Below are 19528 nucleotides of genomic sequence, written 5' to 3'. Positions count from 1 at the left end.
TTAAACCTCACTGCATCCTAAGGAGGAGGAGGTGTCATTTACCCCATTTTGTGAATTGGGTGTGGAGAGCTTTTGTGTGGAAATAGAGAGCTTTCACGTGGGCACAAGTGGAAAGGATCCATAACTTCTTGAACCAATGAGGACGTGTCTTAAGGAATTCTGGTTGCTGTATGATGTGCTACAACCGTTTGGAAAAGTAATATGGCACTTAGTTACTCTAGTTTTTAAAACGCACGTGCCTTTTCATCTAAGCAGTCCAAATTTTGGTAGCCTGTCCTAAAGAAGTCAAATTATCAGGACATAAGGCTTTGTGCACAGGGATTGAGTGGCCGTACCCCAGAGACCACGCTGTCTCCTTTCACGTCTGTGTTCTCCCCACGCAATACCCTGGCACGGGCTGTGTTCCTCTTCCTGGCCTGCTTTTCACGTGGCCCAAACCTTCCTGTTCTTTAGATGTCAGCGTAGGCCTTCCGTGACCATCATATCTACAGTATAGACGGTCCCCAACTTACAGTGGTTCGACTTATGACTTTTTGACTTTAAAATGGCGTGAAAGAGATATGCAGTCAGTAGGAACCGTACTTGGAATTTTGCGTTTGGATCGTTTCCTGGGCTAGTGATGTGCGGTGCGCTCCTCTCCCATGATGCTGGGCGGCAGTAGCCACAGCTCCGTCAGCCACGCGGTCACGAGGGTAAACAGCCGATACACGTGTAACCATTCTGCACCCACACGACCGTTCTTTTCACTTTTGGTAGAGTATTCAATAAATTACACAAGGGATTCAACACTGTATTGTAAAACAGGCTTCATGTTAGATGATTTTGCCCAACCGTAGGCTAACGTAAGTGTTCTGAGCATGTTTAAGGTGGGCTAGCTAAGTTTTTCAGTAGGTGAGGTGTGTTAAAATGCATTTTTGACTTGCGATATGTTCAATTTATGATGGGTTTATTAGGAGTTAACCCCGTCATAAGTTGAAGATCTGAATGTCCTTTTCCTACCTTCCTCATTTTTTATCTCAGCATCTCAGCCCTTGGAGCCCTCATCACAGTGTATGCAATGTGTCACTATTGTATTTCTTTTTTTTTAAAAAATAAACTTATTTATTTTATTTTTGGCTGCGTTGGGTCTTTGTTGCCACGTGCGGGCTTTCTCTAGTTGCGTCGAGCAGGAGCTACTCTTCGTTGCGGTGCGCGGGTTTCTCATTGCGGTGGCTTCTCTTGTTGCGGAGAACGAGCTCTAGGCATGCGGGCTTCAGTAGTTGTGGCACGTGGGCTCAGTAGTTGTGGCTCGCGGGTTCTAGAGCGCAGGCTCAGTAGTTGTGGCGCATGGGCTTAGTTGCTCTGCGACGTGTGGGATCTTCCCGGACCAGGGCTTGAACCTGTGTCCCCTGCATTGGCAGGCGGATTCTTAACCACTGCACCACCAGGGAAGCCCCACTATTGTATTTCTTTGTTGACTCCCTCCCTCTCTTTTTCTCTGTTGTGGGAACGTCTGCTCCCAGGTGCCTATCTGGTTGACATGGTTAATACTTAGTAGCTCTTTGTTGAATGAATAGTGATACAATGAAATGACACACCACCATTAAACAGACAGGGTTAGAGTTGTATGTAATTAACTGGAAGGGGCTGTTTGTGTTGTCTTGCTAAGGAAAAAAAGCTTGTTGTAGAAGGAAGCTTAACAGGTGGGCTTGGAGGGAGATGAGACAGGCATAAACTTTTTCTTTATACATCCTTGTTTGACTTGTGGCATTAAGTACAAATTTCGTAATAAAAAATCTGGCCAACAACAACAACAAAATCACAAAAGAAAAGATCATATCCAGTCAGAGGGAGCATCAGGACTTGAACCCTGGTCCTTCTGACTCCCAGCCTTTGTTCTTACCCACCACCCAGCACCTTCCATAACCTTTCCACATCCAGCTTCGCAGTGTCCCCTCACTGCAGTCCTCAGAGGAGGACAGAGTATGAGCTATTAGCTGTTTGGATTTTATTTTGTAAATTGAGATAAAATTTTCAGACAGTAAACCAGGGCGTGGTTTGATGAATCGTTACAGGTATATCACCTGTGTGACCCATACCCAGATCAAGATATAGAACATTATCAGTGGCCTGGAAGATTCCCTGGGGTCCTTTCCCAGTCAGTTACCAGACCGTCCCATCCTCTCAAGTGGCCACGCTTCTGAGTGCCTTTCAAGGATTAGTCTTGCCTGTTCTTGAACTTTATGTGATTGGAACCATATGGTATGAGCTATTTTTATCTGGCTTCTTCTGGCTTCTTCCTCTCAACATGAGCTCTGCGATTCATATGTGATGCTGCAGCTTGTCTTTTTCATTGCTGTGTATTAGTCCACTGTGTGGATGTATCACTATATATATATATATATATATATATATATATATTTTTTTTTTTTTTCCTGTGGATGGACTTTTGCCTAGTTTCCAGTTTTGGGGGGATTATGAGAAAAGCTGCTGAACACTCTTGCCTGTGGACACAAACACTCACTTCTCTAGCATGTAGATCCAGGGGTGCTTGCTGGGTGCTGGGATAGAATCCAGAAGTAGATCCAGTATAGATCCAGAAGGGGAAGTACTTGCTCAAGGTCACACGATGACTCATGGGTGAAATCAACCTATCTACCCCACCCCCGAAGCCCTCTCACCCTGGTCTTACCAACACTTTCCACCCCTGGCCTGCTTCTTCTCACCCCAGCCTTGTGGAGGGTCAGACCCCTCCTCGTACTGGAAAGAGCCTCGCGGAGCGGCTTCGTCTGGGGCTGGCGCACGCCTGGCTGGGACCGCCTTCTCTTCTCTTCTCTCGCAGCCCTCCCAGGCCGCAGAGGCAGCCTTGTGTCTCTTTCCTCAGCTCCCTCCACTCAGTTCTGTGGCACCAGCTCCTCGGGAGGTGGTGCCTTTAGCTATTTCCATACCTGTCCCACCTCTCCACCCTGAACTCTCCAAGGGTGGGGACAGAAAAGAATATGGGCATTTTTTTTTTTTTAATTGGAGTAAAATTGCTTTACAGTGTTGTGTTAGTTTCTGCTGTACAATGAAGTGAATCAGCTATATGTATAACTATATCTCCTCCCTCTTGGACCTCCCTCCCTCCCCTCCCCCCCTTCCCCCCTTCCCCCCCATCTAGGTCATCACAGAGCACTGAGCTGAGCTCCCTGTGCTTATTGAGGTAAAATATACATACTATACAATTTACCCTTTTAACCATTTTTGTTTTTATTTATTTATTTATTTTTTAACATCTTTATTGGAGTATAATTGCTTTACAATGGTGTGTTAGTTTCTGCTTTATAACAAAGTGAATCAGTTATACATATACATATGTTCCCATATCCCCTCCCTCTTGCATCTCTCTCCCTCTCACCCTCCCTATCCCACCCGTCTAGGTGATCACAAAGCACCGAGCTAATCTCCCTGTGCTATGCGGTTGCTTCCCACTAGCTATCTATTTTACGTTTGGTAGTGTATATATGTCCATGCCACTCTCTCACTTTGTCACAGCTTGCCCTTCCCCCTCCCCATATCCTCAAGTCCATTCTCTAGTAGGTCTGTGTCTTTATTCCCGTCTTACCACTAGGTTCTTCATGACCTTTTTTTTTTTTTCCCTTAGATTCCATATATATGTGTTAACGTACTGTATTTGTTTTTCTCTTTCTGAAACCATTTTTAATTGTACAACTAAGTGGCATTCTGTACATTCACATTGTTGTGCAACCATCACCACCATCCAGCTCCAGAACTTTAAAATTTTCCCAAACGGTAACTCTGTGCTTATTAAACACTAACTCCCCATCACCCGCAGCCCCTGGTAACCCCCCTTCTTCTTTCTGTCTCTGTGAATTTGACTACTCTAGATACCTCATATAAGTGGAATCATTGTAATTGTCCTTTTGTGTCTGGCTTATGTAAACACTTAGCATAATGTCTTCAAGGTTCATCCAGGTCCTAGCATGTGTCAGAATTTCATTCCTTTTGAAGGCTGTAATTGTTCTTTGGAGCACATTTTAAAGGAACCTCAGATCTTCAGGATTGAGTGAGGGGATCAACTTGACTGTGGGAGTGGGAAATAAATAACATTTATTCACATCTCCTAGGCGCCAGCGCTTCCCCTATGTTGTCTCATGTAATCCTCACCACATCCTTATGAAGTAGGTACTAATATTATCCTCATTTTACAGATCAGGGTACTAGGCTCGGTAACTTGGCCAAGGTCACACAGCAAGTCATTGGTCAGCCAGGATTGGACACTGGGTCTGCCTGCCCGCACAGCCTGTGATCCGCGTCCCCACCGCCACCCAGGGCAGTGCCCCGCTCAGGCTGAGAGTCATTTCCTCGAATTCTTCTCATCAGCTGATTGGAGCTGAGTGTAGGGCCGATGGATGCCAGCTGGCTCCGAGGAGACAATGGCAGTGGTTCCTCCTCCCTGGCCCAGGTCCCCCTTCCTGGGCCCTGGTTTCTGTTGAAAGCCCCTTTGTGAAGCAACCTCCTTGGGCCGGGCAGGGGTCTGCAGGGATGTGGGCCTCAGTGCCCCCCTTCCCCCCCCCAGCACAGGCTGGCAGGGGCCACTTCGTCCAGCACAAGCCTGGCAGGGCAGCCAACAGCAGGATGTCACTCTTGGCAGAACTTTCTCTGAACAAATAACTACCAGGAGTTTTGGGATTGAGAGGATAGATAAACAGGAAGAGGGAGAAGCTTAGAAATATTTTTCTTCCCCTCCTGTGCCCTGGAGATTTCTCCCTGCTCTCCCCTTGGCCACTGGAGGTTTGAGGTGGTAGAGCTCTTCGCCTGTCAGAAACCGCCCTGAGGCCTGGGGAGCCATGGCTGGCGAGTTTTAGGTTTTAGGGTTTCAGGCTTTGTTTTGCCTGATGGGCTGGGATAAGCCTGGGCGCTGGGGCCAGAGAGTCCCCAGTTTGAATCTTGGCTCCGCTGTTTCTTTGCTGTGTGATCTAAGCTAATTAATTCAGCCTCAGTATGGGTCAGAATGGAGAAATGACGTAGTGAATATTCATTGAATACTGGCTGTGGGTGCTCAAGTGGGCATATACAAGGATTATCATGTCAGTTAATCCTCACAGCCCTCAAAGGTGGGCAGGGTTATTGTCTTTATCTGACAGCTGTTGAAGCACGGAGAGGTTAAGTGTTTCTGTCAAGGTCACACAGCTGGTGGTGGTGGAGCTTGGGCTCGAACCTAGGCAGCTGTGTACTTAGTGCCCTTCTATTTTATCAGTTTGGCATCTGGTACAGACCTTGGCACACTGGACTGTTGGTACTCTTAATTGCTTTCCCTTCTCTTTTACAGAGAAACTAAGTTTAGTTGGGGGTAATGTCATGGTGGGGTGAGGCCTGCTGAGCTCTGGGCCCCAGGAGTCCCAGAGCAATATTTAGCCCTTTCTGAGTTGGCTTCCCACAGGCTGCCTCCTCCATGCAGCCATCTTAGGTTGACACAGGGTGTCATCATGGCTCTCTCCAATTGCCCCGGCCTGGACAGCACATCTCACCCCACGGAGCAACATCCTAACTCTTTGACATGGTCCCCAAGGCACTTGGGGCTTAAACCAACCTTACCCCATCCTGTATTCTAGCCTCACAATGCAATAATAATAATACTTCCTAGGAGGCTCTGCACAGTGCCAAGCATCTCCCTCTCTATGCTGTTCCCTCTGTTCAGAATGACTTTCTTGTCTGTCAAATGTTGCTCATTGTTCAAGGCCCAGCTCAGTGGCCTCCTCTTCCAGGAAAAGTTCAGTGGCCTCCTCTTCCAGGAAGCCTTCCTGGAGTTCCCAACCCTGAATTAGCATCTCCCTCCTCTGTGCAGCTCAGGGTAATGGGAAAGGTCCTGGAGTTCCTGCCGTGTTGTCAGCCTCTCTAAGCCTCAGTTTCCTCATCTGTGGATTGGAGATCATTGGACGAGGGAAAGGAGAAAGCCTGGATTCTCAGGCCCTGGCCTGTGTAGAGTTCACCAGGGCTGGTGAAGCTTGGCCCCTTCAGGGTTAACTCCCTGCCATGCCAGGGGCGGAAGCGAGGAGGACAGAGTGTGAAATGAAGTCACTTCCCTGCCTGGGGGTCTGCCATGTGCCTGGCCTTCTGCAGTAAATCCTGTTTCCTCCTTGGCCACTGTGTGCCCACCCACTCCTGGCTCCCATGACCCTGAAGGTCACCAGCAGGTGGGGCTCCCCATGGAATGTTGGCCTGTGGTTCATCCGGCGAGGTCACTTCCTGTCTGGATAAGCTGACCACCTTTCCTGCCACAGCCTTCCACGTGTGGGTTTCATGGGAATCATGGGTGTGGGGTCCAAGGGAGGCTTCCCGAGGTCAAGTTCAATGCCCAGCTGATGCCTTTTATTCTGGGGGCACTGGGGCCCAGGGAGGGCAGGGCACTTCTCAAGGTCAGGCCTCTGGACCACACTGCAATTGTGGGGCCTCTGTGGGTGTCCCCCAGGGTCGCAGGCCTGTAGGGTAAGGTGAGGAGGTCATTCAGCCTCCCTGGGCCTCATTTTCTTCTTCTGTGGAACCTAGGGGAGCCTGTGTGTCAGATCTGCCTCGAGAACTGACCTGGTCAGCCCAGGACATCCTTGACCTCATTTAATCCTCACTTCACTGCAGGGACCCTGAGGCTCATAGAAGCTCAGGAACTGACCTGGGTCTCTGGTGGGGGGATGGTGCTGGGCGTCTACCCAGGCCTCTCTGACCCCAATGTCCTGGTTTATTCCACGGGAAGGTATTTAGCTTTTCCTCAGTGGCAACTCAGGAACATCCCCACTCCTCTGCTCTTTTCCTGTGGGATCAGGGTCTCCTTGGGCTGTAAAGTTGATGTAGAACCCTGGTCACTGGCATCAGTGTAGTGTGCATACTGTGTAGTTCCTTTTTCCCCCTTCTTTTTTCTATAAATAGTGTATATAGGAAAATCAGAGTAAATAAAGATATGCAGGAAGATTAGAAAAATCATCTGTGATTCCACTTCTCAGTGATAACCACAGTTTATCATTAATGTTTTGAGATTTGTCCTTCCAGACATTTTTCGTGGTGTGTGTTTGTGACTGTGTGTGAGTGTTTGTGCTTGTGTACAGGAACCCTCTCTCCTTTTCAGTGGGATGAAGCTGTAAATTACTGTTTAGTGTCTTTTTTTTTTTTTCAAACTCAACATACAATAGATATTTTCCTATGTCAGTAAATAAACTGCTCCTTGCTTCTTTTGAAGGAAACCTTTTTTGGAAAACTTTTAAGTTGAAATTTAACACACATCACAAGTATACAGCTCGATGATTGTACGAAGTGAGCACAGCCTTCGGAGCCTGACCAAGTCAAGAAACAGAATTCCTCCAGCACCCCGACCCTGTACCCCATCACCGTCCCCACCTCCTTCCTGCTCCAGACGTGACTTTGTGCCTGATTTCCAACACCATACACTAGTTTGGCCTGATTTTGAGTATTAGATAAGTGGAATCATATAGTGTTTGCTTATGTTGGCTTCTTTGACTCCACATTCTGTTAGGGACGGTCATCTGATGCTCTGTCCATTTTAATGACGATGTGATGATGTCCATGATACGTTCAACTTTGACCACTGTTGATGTGAAAGATGTTTCCAGTCTTTGACTAATATAAACAAAACTGTACCCAACACATTTGTGGCCGTATCTTTGATTATTTCCTTTGACTCAGTTGACGAATTGCTGGGTAAAAGGGTTGTAAATTGTTAAGGTATTTTAGGAGTATTGCCAGATTGTCCTCTAGGGAGCTTTGCCAATTTACATCCTGCCAGGTGCTTAGGAGGGAGCCCGTCCCTGGCACCCATGCAGAGATCTGTTGTTTTCATCCTGCTGTGCTTATGATGCCGTGAAAGGCAACACGTGGCAGCTCCTTGTTCCCAGTTTTTAAATTACGTGAATATCTTTTCTCACAGTCATGGTCATTTGTATTTCTTCTTTGTTGAGTTTTTGCTTTTGTTTTTGGTATGCTTTACTTTAAAAAAATTTCTTTTTAAGGTTTTTGTCCACGCTGCGTGGCATGCGAGATCTTAGTTCCCTGACCAGGGATCGAACCCGCGCCCCCTGCATTGGAAGCTCGGAGTCTTAACCACTGGACTGCCAGGGAAGTCCCTGGTATGCTTTCCTTTTAAGACATACTTGTTTTCTCATTAAAAAAAAAACCCTCTATATTAAATATGATAAATATAAAAATATGTTGAAAATATTTTTATCCAATTTGTCATTTGCCTTATAACTTTGTGGTTTTTCTGTGTTGGTTAAAAGCTGACCATTTTTTAATGTAGTCTGGTCTATTGATATATAACTTTATGTCTCCTCTAGCAGTTGCATAGAAAGTTCTGTTATGCCCCAAGATTATATAAATATTTGCTTATGTTCTCTTCTTTTGCTTCCCTGGTTCCCTTTGTAGTGTGTCATTGTTCATCCTTCTGTACTTACCTTAGGAGCATGATGTTAGGTGAGGGACAGCTTAGAGGTTAAGAGCATGCACTCAGAGGCTTTCAGCCACCAGTGTACCCTTGAGCAGATTACAGAGGCCCTCTGTGCCTCAGTGTCTGTAGCTGCAAAATGGGAATAATGCTAGGACACAATAACCAAGGGCCTATGGTGGGGGTTAAGTCACGGTTATTTGCAAACTTTTTAGTCTCAATATTCCTTCCTTTACACTCTTAAAAATTGAAGACCCCAAAGAGCTCTTGTTTATGTGGGTGATGTATTTATAAATTGATATTTACAATATTAGAAATTAAAACAGTATATTTAAAAGCATATATTTATACATTCATTTAAAAAATAATGATAGCAAACCCATTATATGTTAAAATAAATAAATTTTTTCCTGAAAAATAACTGTGTTTTAAATATGGTAGGAAGAGTAGCATTGTTTTGCCATTTTGCAAATCTCTTTAATGTCTGGTTTAATAGAAGACAGCTGGATTCTCGTATCTGTTCCTGCGTTCAATTTGTTTGTTTTTTTTTTTTTATTGTATTTATTTATTTTTTTTGGCTGCGTTGGGTCTTCGTTGCTGTGTGTGGGCTTTCTCTAGTTGCGTCGAGCGGGGGCTACTCTTCGTTGCGGTGCGCAGGCTTCTCATTGTGGTGGCTTCTCTTGTTGCGGAGCACGGGCTCTAGGCACACGGGCTTCAGTAGTTGTGGCACGCAGGCTCAGTAGTTGGGGCTCATGGGCTCTAGAGCGCAGGCTCAGTAGTTGTGGCGCACGGGCTTAGTTGCTCCGCGGCATGTGGGATCTTCCTGGACCAGGGATTGAACCCATGTCCCCTGCATTGGCAGGCGGATTCTTAAGCACTGCGCCACCAGGGAAGTCCCCAATCTGTTTTGATATGTTGTTTCAATTGAAGTATAGGAAGAAAATCCAGCTTCACACAGGTAAGTTTTTGGAAAAGGGAGGAGTATTTTGTTAGCCTGTGGATATTTTCCTTTGATACTACATAAAAGTTCAACAAGTGATAGTTTCTTGAAGGGAATGTAGAATCTGAAAACATATTAATGAACTTTTCATATTTTGTTACATTAAAATTCACTGGACTCTCTTCTACTATGAATGGCTCTTTGACCAGGTGTGATTTTGTAACACCATATATCAGTCATTGGGAAAATATTGGTTCACTGACTTGTTCAGATGTTCCAAATGTGGCACAATTCATTTCATCATATCCAAAAATTACATATGTTAACCATATCATCGCAAAATCTTTGTGTTTTATGAAGCTTTTAAATTCCTGGTAGATGATGCAAGTTTTTGAGAATTGTAATTTTTCCTTAAAAGTTCAAATTTTATCACTGACCATAAATGCTGTCAGTTGTTTTCCTTGAAGGGACAGGCTCACTTTGTTCAGTTTTGAGAAAATGTCTACCAAATATCCAATTGTGAATAACCATCATTTGTTTGTCAGCCATTCTTTCACATGAAAGTGGTGCTCCACGAACAGAGAGGCTGGTTCAGCCGACAGCCCAGAGCAGCTCACAAGGGCTTGTCCTGCAGACATCTGTCGTATGCCACTAACTAGCCCATGTGCTCTTCCCAGGTCAGCACACAGAGTATTGAAGAGACATGTACTCAAGGGCTGAGAGTCAGTGAAATTAATTGGTTTCACTGCTCCATCAAGGACATTCTTAAGTGACACTGGTGTATTTTGTCACCGCAAGTGATGACCAGCCCAGTTCCGGGCCACTGCTGGGCCTCCTGCTGAGCCTCTAGCAGTTTCACCCACCGTGGCCTTTGCTCCTCATGGTGAGAAAGGCAACGATGTCTTAGTACTGTCCTGAGAACGCTTTGACCTTGTGCTTCATTCTCTGGAGCAAGAGAGCTCTTCCTGGTCAGGATCTTCCCTGCTCAGTAAAGTGAAGCAGAACAGCAGGGAGGTACAGGGAGAGGGGTAGGAGGCCCCCCGGTCCTGGCCCTGCTGGCCACTGTCTCTGTGACTGGGCAGGTCTCTGGCCTACTCTATACCTTAGTTTCCTCTTCTATAGAATGAGAGGGACAGACTAGAGTCTCAAAGGTGGCTATGACTCTAAGATACATGTTGGTGCCTAAGGGGAATTTAGACCCTGTCTTGTGTTTGCGAGTGTGTGTGTGTGTGTGTGTGTGTGTGTGTGTGTGTGTGTGTGTGTGTTGGGTGTTGGGGGATGAGGCCCAGGGCAGGCAGTGGGCTGGTCTGAGCCCCTACCCTGGGTACAGACTGAAAGTTTTATGCCCCCTTCTTCTCTAACCTCCTCCCCCAGCTCTCCCCTGGCCCCATAGTAGGGGAGCCCTGGAGCATGGTGACTTCCTCTGTGTTTGTTCTGCAGCTGAGGCAGATGTTTCCTGCAGCTGGCCACTCAGCCTCCTGTCCTATTTTTAGCTCCATTGTTACCCACCCCAGGCATCTGGCTGCCAGGGGTGTGTGAGAGGCTGTGGCCCTGGAAGGGGCACTCTTCCCTGGGTTCAGCTTCTTCTCTGCCTTCTGCCGGGTCCCTGGGTTAAGCTTCCCAGTGTCTTTTGGGAAAGTGAGGGTGGCTACGGGAAAAATGGAAGAGTAGATGGATGCATGGATGATGCAGTACAAAGGGCCCAGGCTGCGAACCAGAGGCCTGGCTGTGTTGTTATGTCATGTGATAAACTCTCCATGCCTCAGTTTTTCCATCTGCTAAATGGCATAATAGCTTGCACTTCTGCCTTTCTCATAAGGTTGTTCTGAAGCTGAAATGAGATAGTGGATGTGAAATTTGTTTAGCAAAATGACATTAGGAACCTACAACTATTGTGGGTTCAACCCTGTGGGGGCCCCGGAGGAGCATCAGATCCAGAGTGGGGAGATGAGGCATGTACTTTCCAAACACTGGGCCAGTGGGCGCAAGGTCAGGGTCGTGTGGGGTATAGGCTGCGTTTTGGAAGGTTTGGAGGGGAGGGGGACATTTCCACTGGACGTTGATGGATGGGGTGACGGGGTGAGGGTGGGGATGGTGTTCCTGGTTGTTGGACCATGAGGGCAGAGGCATGGAGGCAGGGAAGGGCCGGATGTGTCCTGGGAGGTCCAAGCAGTAAAGGGCCTTGAGCATTTCTGGCCGGCAGCTCTGGAGCTGCTCCCCTAGGAAGGGGCCCCATGGTGGGTCTGGGGGCAAGAAGCCCAGCGACCCCCTTCCTGAGCTGGTAGCCAGCACAGCAGCTCTGCTTCTGGCTGTTTTACACACTGGATTTCCATGAAAGATTGATTTTGTGCAAAGGATTGAGCTGCTAAAATGTCCTACTCATCTTGTCCAGCTCCCTCACTTTCCAGGTGGAAATCAAGTGTGGCCCAGAGAGGGCTGTGTTGAACTTGAGGCCTCTCAGAGAGCCTGTGCTGGAGGGAAACATCTCCTGGGGCTTTTCCTGCTCCACACCATAGGGCAGCTGGGACCTGGCTTTGCCTGGAATGTCGGGGTGTGGAGGGTAAATAGGGGATGATGAGGGTGGGAACGGGGGTCTTGAAGGCCAGGCAAGGGAGTCTGGACTGGAGGCCGCCGGGGTGGGACGGATGGGGACAAATCCCAGAATTGGGTCATGGTTCTTCCCAGCTCCTTAAAAGGATACTTTGGGTCCCTGTGGCATTGCTGGAGGTCAGAATTGGGGTTCAAGTGTAAGTTCCCACTGGCCTTTTGGGGCCCAGTCCCTGGAAGCAGCCAGGAGAGTGTCAGCAGGGCCAGGGTCCTGGGCGTGGTGTCAGGAGACTCTAGGTTTCTGCTGACCTTGAAAATGCCCAAATGCCCAGCTTCTTTGTGCACCATCACTGAGCACGTGAGCATGTCCATATACTTTTAACCCTGCTCTCCCCAGGGCCTTCCCCCTACTCCCAGTCTGAGATGGACGGGGGCTTTAGGCTCTTTCAGGCACAGAATGAATGTCCTTTCCAGAGTTGACTGGCGCCTCCCTGGGGATTTTTACACTCACCTCCTGCTCGTCCTTGAAAGAACCTACAGGCAGTGTCCCTCCCAGCCAGATAATACCTTCTTGTTTTCCAGGGAGTTCCCCTGCTCAGAAAGGCCCCTGAGAGGGACACAGAGAGACTCCAGATGGGGAGACTCTTGCGATTTCTCTCTACCTTTTTGGAGGAATGGAGCCCAAGGCTCTACCTACACTGTAGAACAAACATTTAGCAGCTTGGAACTTTCTAGATTTATACAGCTGACTCGGGGAGAGCTCCTGCACCACACGGCCTATCAGTTGATGGTCCTGTGACGCGTGTGCATCTCCTCAGCTGCCCCATGGGCCCTAGTGGCCAGGGATAGTGTCTTCTGTATTCGTGAGCCGCCATGGCCCCAGCAAGGGCTGGGCTCACAGGATCCTGGCATCGACCTGCTCGAGCATGACCGGCAGGGAACCCAGTGTTCTACCGTGAAAGGGGAAAGAAGGAAGTTGTGCCTTGCGGTGTATGGTCATTGAGGGCCAACCCTAAAAATGACGGAGTGCATCAGTCAGGATTAGATTTGCCTGTGAGCAATAGGAAAAGCCAAATAACAGTGGCTTACACGAGAGGGAAGTTTATTCCTCTGTCCTGTCCGAGCCCAGAGCTTTGCAGTCCAGGCCTGGTGCGGTGGTTCGGCTCCACAAATTCCCAGGGTGTGGCTTCACGTGCTGGCAGTTCAAGACAGCTCTGAATCGTCAGCCATCACGCCTATGTTCCAGGCAGCAGGATGGAGGAAGGGGGCAAAGGGGGCTCGTAAGGAAGGATCTGGAATTTGCCAAGGGCACGTACTGCCCCTTATGTTCCATCAGCTAGAATTAGTCACCTGGCCCCAGGTAGCTGCACGGGAGATAAGGAGTGTGGTCTTGGCCGTGGGCAGCCATGAGCTCAGCTAGCTGCCCTGTCCCTCCTCTGGTTTGTGTAGTGCAGACGGAGGGAGGGAGGGGATGAAGGCATTGTGGGCATTTTGATCAAACCTGAGGATGTTCCCAGGCTGAGAAACTGGGCCAGCGGTTCGAGGGCAGCAGAGCCTCACCCAGGGAGATTTCTCAGGAGGAGGCCAGTCCTGCCTTGGGACCAGAAAGCCACACGCCCCAGGCCAGGAAGGGAAGCAGGGGCTGAGCCTGAGGGAGAAAGGCTTTCAGGGGGCTGGAGCCAGCCCCGTGGCGTGGTCAGAATGAGGGAGGTGGGCCACCCTCTTCTCAGAGGGTCGGGGTGTGCTGAGAAAGTGCTGTCCCCCCTCCAAGATCCCATATAAGCAGAGCTTCCTATCAGGCACAGCTGACCCACCATGGGGAGCTCCAGAGATGGGGGGTTCCCCCGGCCTGGAAGCAGGTAACTAGGGGTGCTGGAAAGGGCCCTTTTCTTTCCTGAGGGTCCTGAATTCCAGGAACCCCCAGCCCCACTGGAGCACCTGGTAGCAAGTTCCAGGGTCTATTGCTGGCCGCGGAGCAGGCAGGCGCCCCCTCTCTGCCCTCCGCCTGTCAGGTGAGCCGAGAGGGAGGCTTGTTGCCCCTTCACCGAGGGCGGGGCCTGCTGCTCCACCTGCAGCTTCTCCCGGCCCAGGGGTCCATCTGCAGGGTGATTCCCCCGGCTCCGCTGCTGCCCCACACCGGCCCCCGCTCTCCACAGCTCCTCGGCTGGCCGCCCGGTCACTCTGCCCACCTTCGCCCCACCTCCAGAGGCTCCGCCCGGTTTGCAGGCTGAAGCCCGGAACACAAGGCCCACTTCACGGAGGCAGCCCACCTGATGGACACATGGCACTATTTCCAAACATTCATCCACCTTCTGTTTTTAATTTTTAACCTTATTTTTTTTTTTTTGGTTTAGAAAAACTAAAAACACTTCAGAAACATATAATTTAGCTGGTGAATGTCTCCTGCAATCTCAGACCCCAGACAGCTTTATTTTTAAAAAATTGATCTTGTCCTAATTTTAAAAAGAAGGAGGCTAAGGGGCAACAGTTGCGAAGGGATTGGTCTGGGTGACCACCAGAGACATGAGGTGAGGGGCTACGACGCAGCAGAAATCAGAACTCTGGTTCTACTAAGCCACGTAGCCTGGGGAAATTCACGTCATTGACCCTGCTTAGCTGTTTCCTCTCTGCAAAGTGGGAGCCGTAAACCCTGTCTCGCCTCCCTTGAAGGTGGTTGTCAGCAACAAAGACAGAGAAACCACAAAGACACAAAAAGCGCCACCAGGCTGCAGGAATGGAATGATTATCATGGGAACATGGATGACCACAGGCAGAGGGTGGCAAAGGCCCTGAGCCGAGGGAGCACAGGGGGACTTGGGGGTGGGTGAGGTGGGGGATGCACTGGGTGAGGAGCTGTGACCTTTGTCCAACTTTGAAACTATTACACATAACCGCATTTAAAAACATTCCCAAAGTAATCATGTTCACTGTAGGAAATTTAGAAGTGATGGATAAGCAAAAAAGAAAATAAATACCGTACTCAGTCCCCCAGCTCAGGAATGAGTACCATAATGTTTAAACATCTTCCCCCTTTTGTGCCTGCTTGTTGTTGGGTGCCATCCTTGGTCCCATCAACAAGGAGCCGGGCAGGGTGGGAAGGTGAAGTGATGGAGCTGATTTGTTCCATCAACAATTGTGTGTCTGGCTCCCTCAGTGGGACAGAGCCAGGAAGGACACAGGATGGCCCCTGCTGGGAACAGCATGCAGTGGAATGGAATGGAATGTCCCATTTTGTGATGCTCACAATGGGCTGTGGGAGTTGAGGGATGGGGGTGGGTGTGTAGTCAGTCTGGGAGAGCTTCCTGGAGGAGCTGGGCGGGTAGAATGTGGGGGAGGAGGGCAGTCCAGGTGAGAAAGTGCGGGGTGGGAGCATCTTCCGCCGCACCCTCTTTTGTGCACTGAGACCTGCTCCTTGATGCCGGGTCTCGCTCTTCTGTGAGTCCTGAGAGCTGCAGGTGCCCCCAGGTTGTCATCTATTCATCTCAGAAACATTTCCTGAGCATCTACTGGGACCTGGGCACTGTTCTGGTGCTGGGGCCATGGTGTGGACAAATTAGGCACCGTCCTGCTCTTGGGAAGTCAGGGAGGCTGCTGCTACAGACATAATCCCGTCAATGAGGCGATTGAAAAATAAAAGGAGGTCATAAGCTGGAGAAGAATTGAGGGGTGTGTGTGGACAGACCGCATCGCCAGGACCTCAGAGAGGCTTCTGAGGAAGGACGTCTGAGCCAAGACTAGGGGAGGGGGCAGCCACATGAGCAGGCTGCGTGGTGCTCCAGGTGGAGGGGTGGTGGGTAAGAAGCTTTCGTGAGTAGGAGAGGGTCTGGGGTGTTGGAAGGAGGAGGAGGACGTGGCCAGTGGCTGGGGCATCATAGCGAAGGGAGGGGTGAGGGCCTGTCCGCCGGGCTGAGGGGTTTGCATGTTACAGTGTGATGGAAGGAAATGACATGACCTCCGCCCGAGCGCCCTCTGCCTGTGATCGTCCGTGTTCCCGTGGTAATCCTTCCATTCCTACAGTCTGGTGGGGCTTTTTGTGTCTTTGTGGTTTTTCTGTCTCTGCAACTGACAACAGCCCTTGAGGGAGGCGAGACAGGGTTTATGGCTCCCACTTTGCAGAAGAGGAAACAGCTAAGCAGGGCTAACGATGTGATTTAGGACTTTAGAGATCCTTCTGGCTGCTGCATGGAGGACGGATTGCAGGGGTCATCCATCCTTCCGGAGGGAAGGAGAGAGACTCCTGGAGGCTGCTGTAGTTGCTCTAGGCAGGGGCCAGTGACCAGTGGTGGCAGAGCAGTTTGGACCGACTAAGGGTGCGAACCCGTTCATCTGTGGGTGGGTTTTCAGAGCAGTCAGAGGACTTGCCCAAGGCCCCAGAGCAGAGCTAGGCTCTCTTGGTTCTTGATTAAGACCAGAAGCAGATGGAAATCTCCCTAGATGGCTCACCGGGCAGAGTGAAACGGGGAGATTTGTAATTCTGTGTTACTACAGTAGGGCAGCTGCTGCGGCCCAGCCCCACTCTGCCCTGTTGTTTGCCCGGGATGAGAGCCAGGGGATTGCTGAGCCCACATATTCCCTCAGACCATTCCTTTTATAGGCAATGTCTGGGCACGGCCCTGGCCCTGGCCTGGGAGGTTTAGATCTGGTACCAGTCCGTGGTTGCAGGGAGGGGATGTGGAGAAGGTGGGGAGAGAGTGCAGGCAGAGTGGGGCCTGGGGGGATATGAAGGGCTGCTGGTGAGTCGCGCCCTCGCTGTGTTTGGGCTGGGTAGGTGTTGCCTTAAACACACATTCACTTACTTCATTCCCGTAAGATCCAATTAGGGAGGTAGAGTTATGGTCCCCAGTTTATAGTTGGGGAAACTGAGACTCAGAGACGTTAAGCATGTGCCACACGACTAATACGTGGTAGAGATGAGAAGATCGGAATCAGCCAGATTTCGGCCCCAGAGTCCATGCTTCACACAGAGTCGAAACCACTGGATCCCCCAACTAGGTGTGAGGGTGTTGGGGAGTTCTCACTTTCTATCTGTTAAATGGAAATGCTGCCACTGCCTTCCCGGGGTTTCCTCATGCCTCAAACAGAGGGTTTTAAGTTCTTGCCTGCAGCAGGCATTGGGCTCAACTCTGAGGACCCTGAGCTGCCGAGAGGGGCCCTCAAGGACCACGGAGAACTTGAGACTCAGCAGCACAGTCCAACAGGAGTACAGGTTTCCCCGCTACCCGAAGGTAGAGCATTCCTGTGGAAGCTTCGTTAGCTGAAGTGGCATCCAGCGGAGAAACAGTTACCTTAGGACAAATGCACTTGCTAACGATGCACAAAATAAGTTGGATAAAGCACAGATGTGCACCGATGCAGTTCAAACCTCTGGGCTTGCTGCTGAGATGTTAAGAGTGGTTCCTGGGAAGGAGCTTGGCGAGGGGTGCGCGGCCCCTGTAACGGCTCCTGCAAAACAAACGCTCAACACTATTTTTGTTTTCCACTTTTTTTTGTGGTAAAAGCAAAATCCTCTTCAGATTTCTCTTGGTTAGCGGAAACAGTTACTAATGTAGGTCTTTTGTAAAAGCAAAGTGGCATAAAGCGAACTTTCAAAAAATGGGAGATACCTGTATAAAGTGAGCCACGTGTTTTTTCTAACTGAAGTATAGTTGGTTTGCAATGTTGTGTTAGTTTCACCACGTGTCATTTTAACTGGCCACATAAAAAAGTAAAAAGAAATAGGTGAACTTAATTTTAGTAACATGTATTATTTAATCCCAGTATATCAAAATATTATCATTTTGACATATAATCAACATAATAAATTGTTAATGAGATATTTCACTTTTTTTTGTACTACGTCTTCGAATCCAGTGTGTATTTTACACTTGCAGCACATCCCAGTGTGGACCAGCCACATCGCAAGGGCTCAGCAGCCAGTGCGGTGGTGGTTACTGTATTGCACAGCCCAGCTCCAGAGTCTGATTGATCCCTGCCCCCACCTCTGCAGTGCATGATAACAGCTGATTTTTATGGAGGACTCACTGATCAGGCCCCGTTCTGAGGACTTTCATAGTTACACAGTGGACCCTTGAACAACACAGGTTTGAACTGCGCGGGTCCACTTATACGTGAGGTTTTTTCAATAGATAGCTACTGCACGATCTGTGGTTGGTTGGATCCAGGTACACGGAACTGCGGGTACAGATCTTAGACTGCCCGGAGGGTCAACGCCCCTAACCCCCGTGTTGTTCAAGGGTCAACTGTATTGTTGAACCTTCATAGCAACCCCTCAGGGGAGGTACTGCTGTTGTCCCCATTTCATTGATGTGGCAACTGAGGTCCAGAGAGGTAGCTTGGCTGAGGTTGAACAGTGGGTGAGTTGCGGAGCTAAGGAGGAAGGTGTGATGAGGGGGGCAAGCTCCTTTTGTTTTTAACAGATTTATTTAGGCAAACTTCATACGACAAAATTCACCCATTTTAAGTGTGCACTTCACCACTGGCAAATGTATGTAGTTGTGTATAGTCACCACATTCAATACATAGAGCAATTCTATCCCCTAAAGGTGCCCTCAAGCCCCTGTGCGGTCGACTCCCCTGTCCCTGACAGCCATCGATCTGCTTTCTGCCCCTGTAGTTTTGCCTTTTCTTGGATGTCATGTAAATGGAGCCAAATAGTTTGAAGTGTCCGGGGCCTGCTTGTTTCTCTTAGTACGATGTTTCTGAGGTTCATCCCATGTCATGTGTATATCAGTAACTTGTTCCTTTTTTATTGCTGAGTAGTATTTCATTGTATAAATGTGCACGTTTTTCACATTTTCTTCATCTGTTCACCAGTTGATGGACATGTGAGTTGATTTCAGTTGGGGGCTACAATGAATAATGCTGCTGTGTACAAGCCTTTTTCTGGACATGGTTTCATTTCTCTTGGGTAGTTAGTTACCTGAGAGTAGAATTGCTGAGTCATATGGTAATTGTATGTTTAAATTTGTAAGAAACTACAAAGCTGTCTTCCAAAGTGGCTGTGCGATGTTACACTTAAGCACCGTGTCTCCAGTTCCTCCACAACCTTACCAACACTTGATGTTGTTGGCCTTTTAAAATTTGTCATTCTATGAGACTTTCCTGGCAGTCTAGTGATTAAGACTCCATGCTTCTCCTGCAGGGGGTATGGGTTCAATCCCTGGTCAGGGAACTAAGATCCCACATGCCGTGCGGTGCAGCCAAAAAAGAGAAAAAAAAAATTGTCATTCTAGTGCATTTTGCTGATGACATAAGGTGCTGAACATCTTTTATATGCTTATTTGGCATCCGTATGTACCTTTAAATCTTTTGCCATTGTAAATTGGATTTTTGGTTAACTTAATATTGAGTTGTAAGAGTTGGTACCTCTTTTTTTGGTCGGGATTAAATGAGATAATATATGTCAAATGCTTTGCAATCAGAGGTCCACCCACTGGCCCTCCTGGCGTCCCTCTGGGTCAACACTCAGGGTCACTGGCTATCTCAGGCACCCTGTTTAGACCCTCCCCTTCCTGCTCACCCAGGGTAGGCATAGGAATCACATACTTGACCAACACCCCCTGATTTGGCTAGCGGTACAATGTCTGCTCAAATCGATCTTCCTGCGCTCACTG

At 48.8% G+C, this 19528-nt stretch overlaps 1 protein-coding gene across 6 annotated transcripts in view; it reads left to right on the top strand.

Annotated features, from left to right (window-relative positions):
• Positions 1–19528, top strand: part of PALD1 (phosphatase domain containing paladin 1) — a 95497-nt gene that overhangs the window by 14514 nt on the left and 61455 nt on the right. Inside the window, exon 2 of one of the 6 annotated variants that reach the window (XM_082424451.1) lies at positions 7998–8114. The exons of 4 other annotated variants lie outside the window; for them this stretch is intronic. The gene's annotated coding sequence lies outside the window, so the exon portion shown is untranslated. Of the gene's footprint in view, positions 1–3139; positions 3182–7997; positions 8115–19528 lie in introns of all 6 variants that reach the window. One more of the 6 variants, XM_082424452.1, reaches the window with a different exon arrangement.

This window comes from Balaenoptera physalus (genome assembly GCF_965194825.1).
Source record: "Balaenoptera physalus genome assembly, chromosome: 14".
NCBI lineage: Eukaryota > Metazoa > Chordata > Mammalia > Artiodactyla > Balaenopteridae > Balaenoptera > Balaenoptera physalus.
The sequence above is the reverse complement of the archived record's forward strand: the minus strand, read 5'-3'. Positions and strand labels throughout refer to the sequence as shown.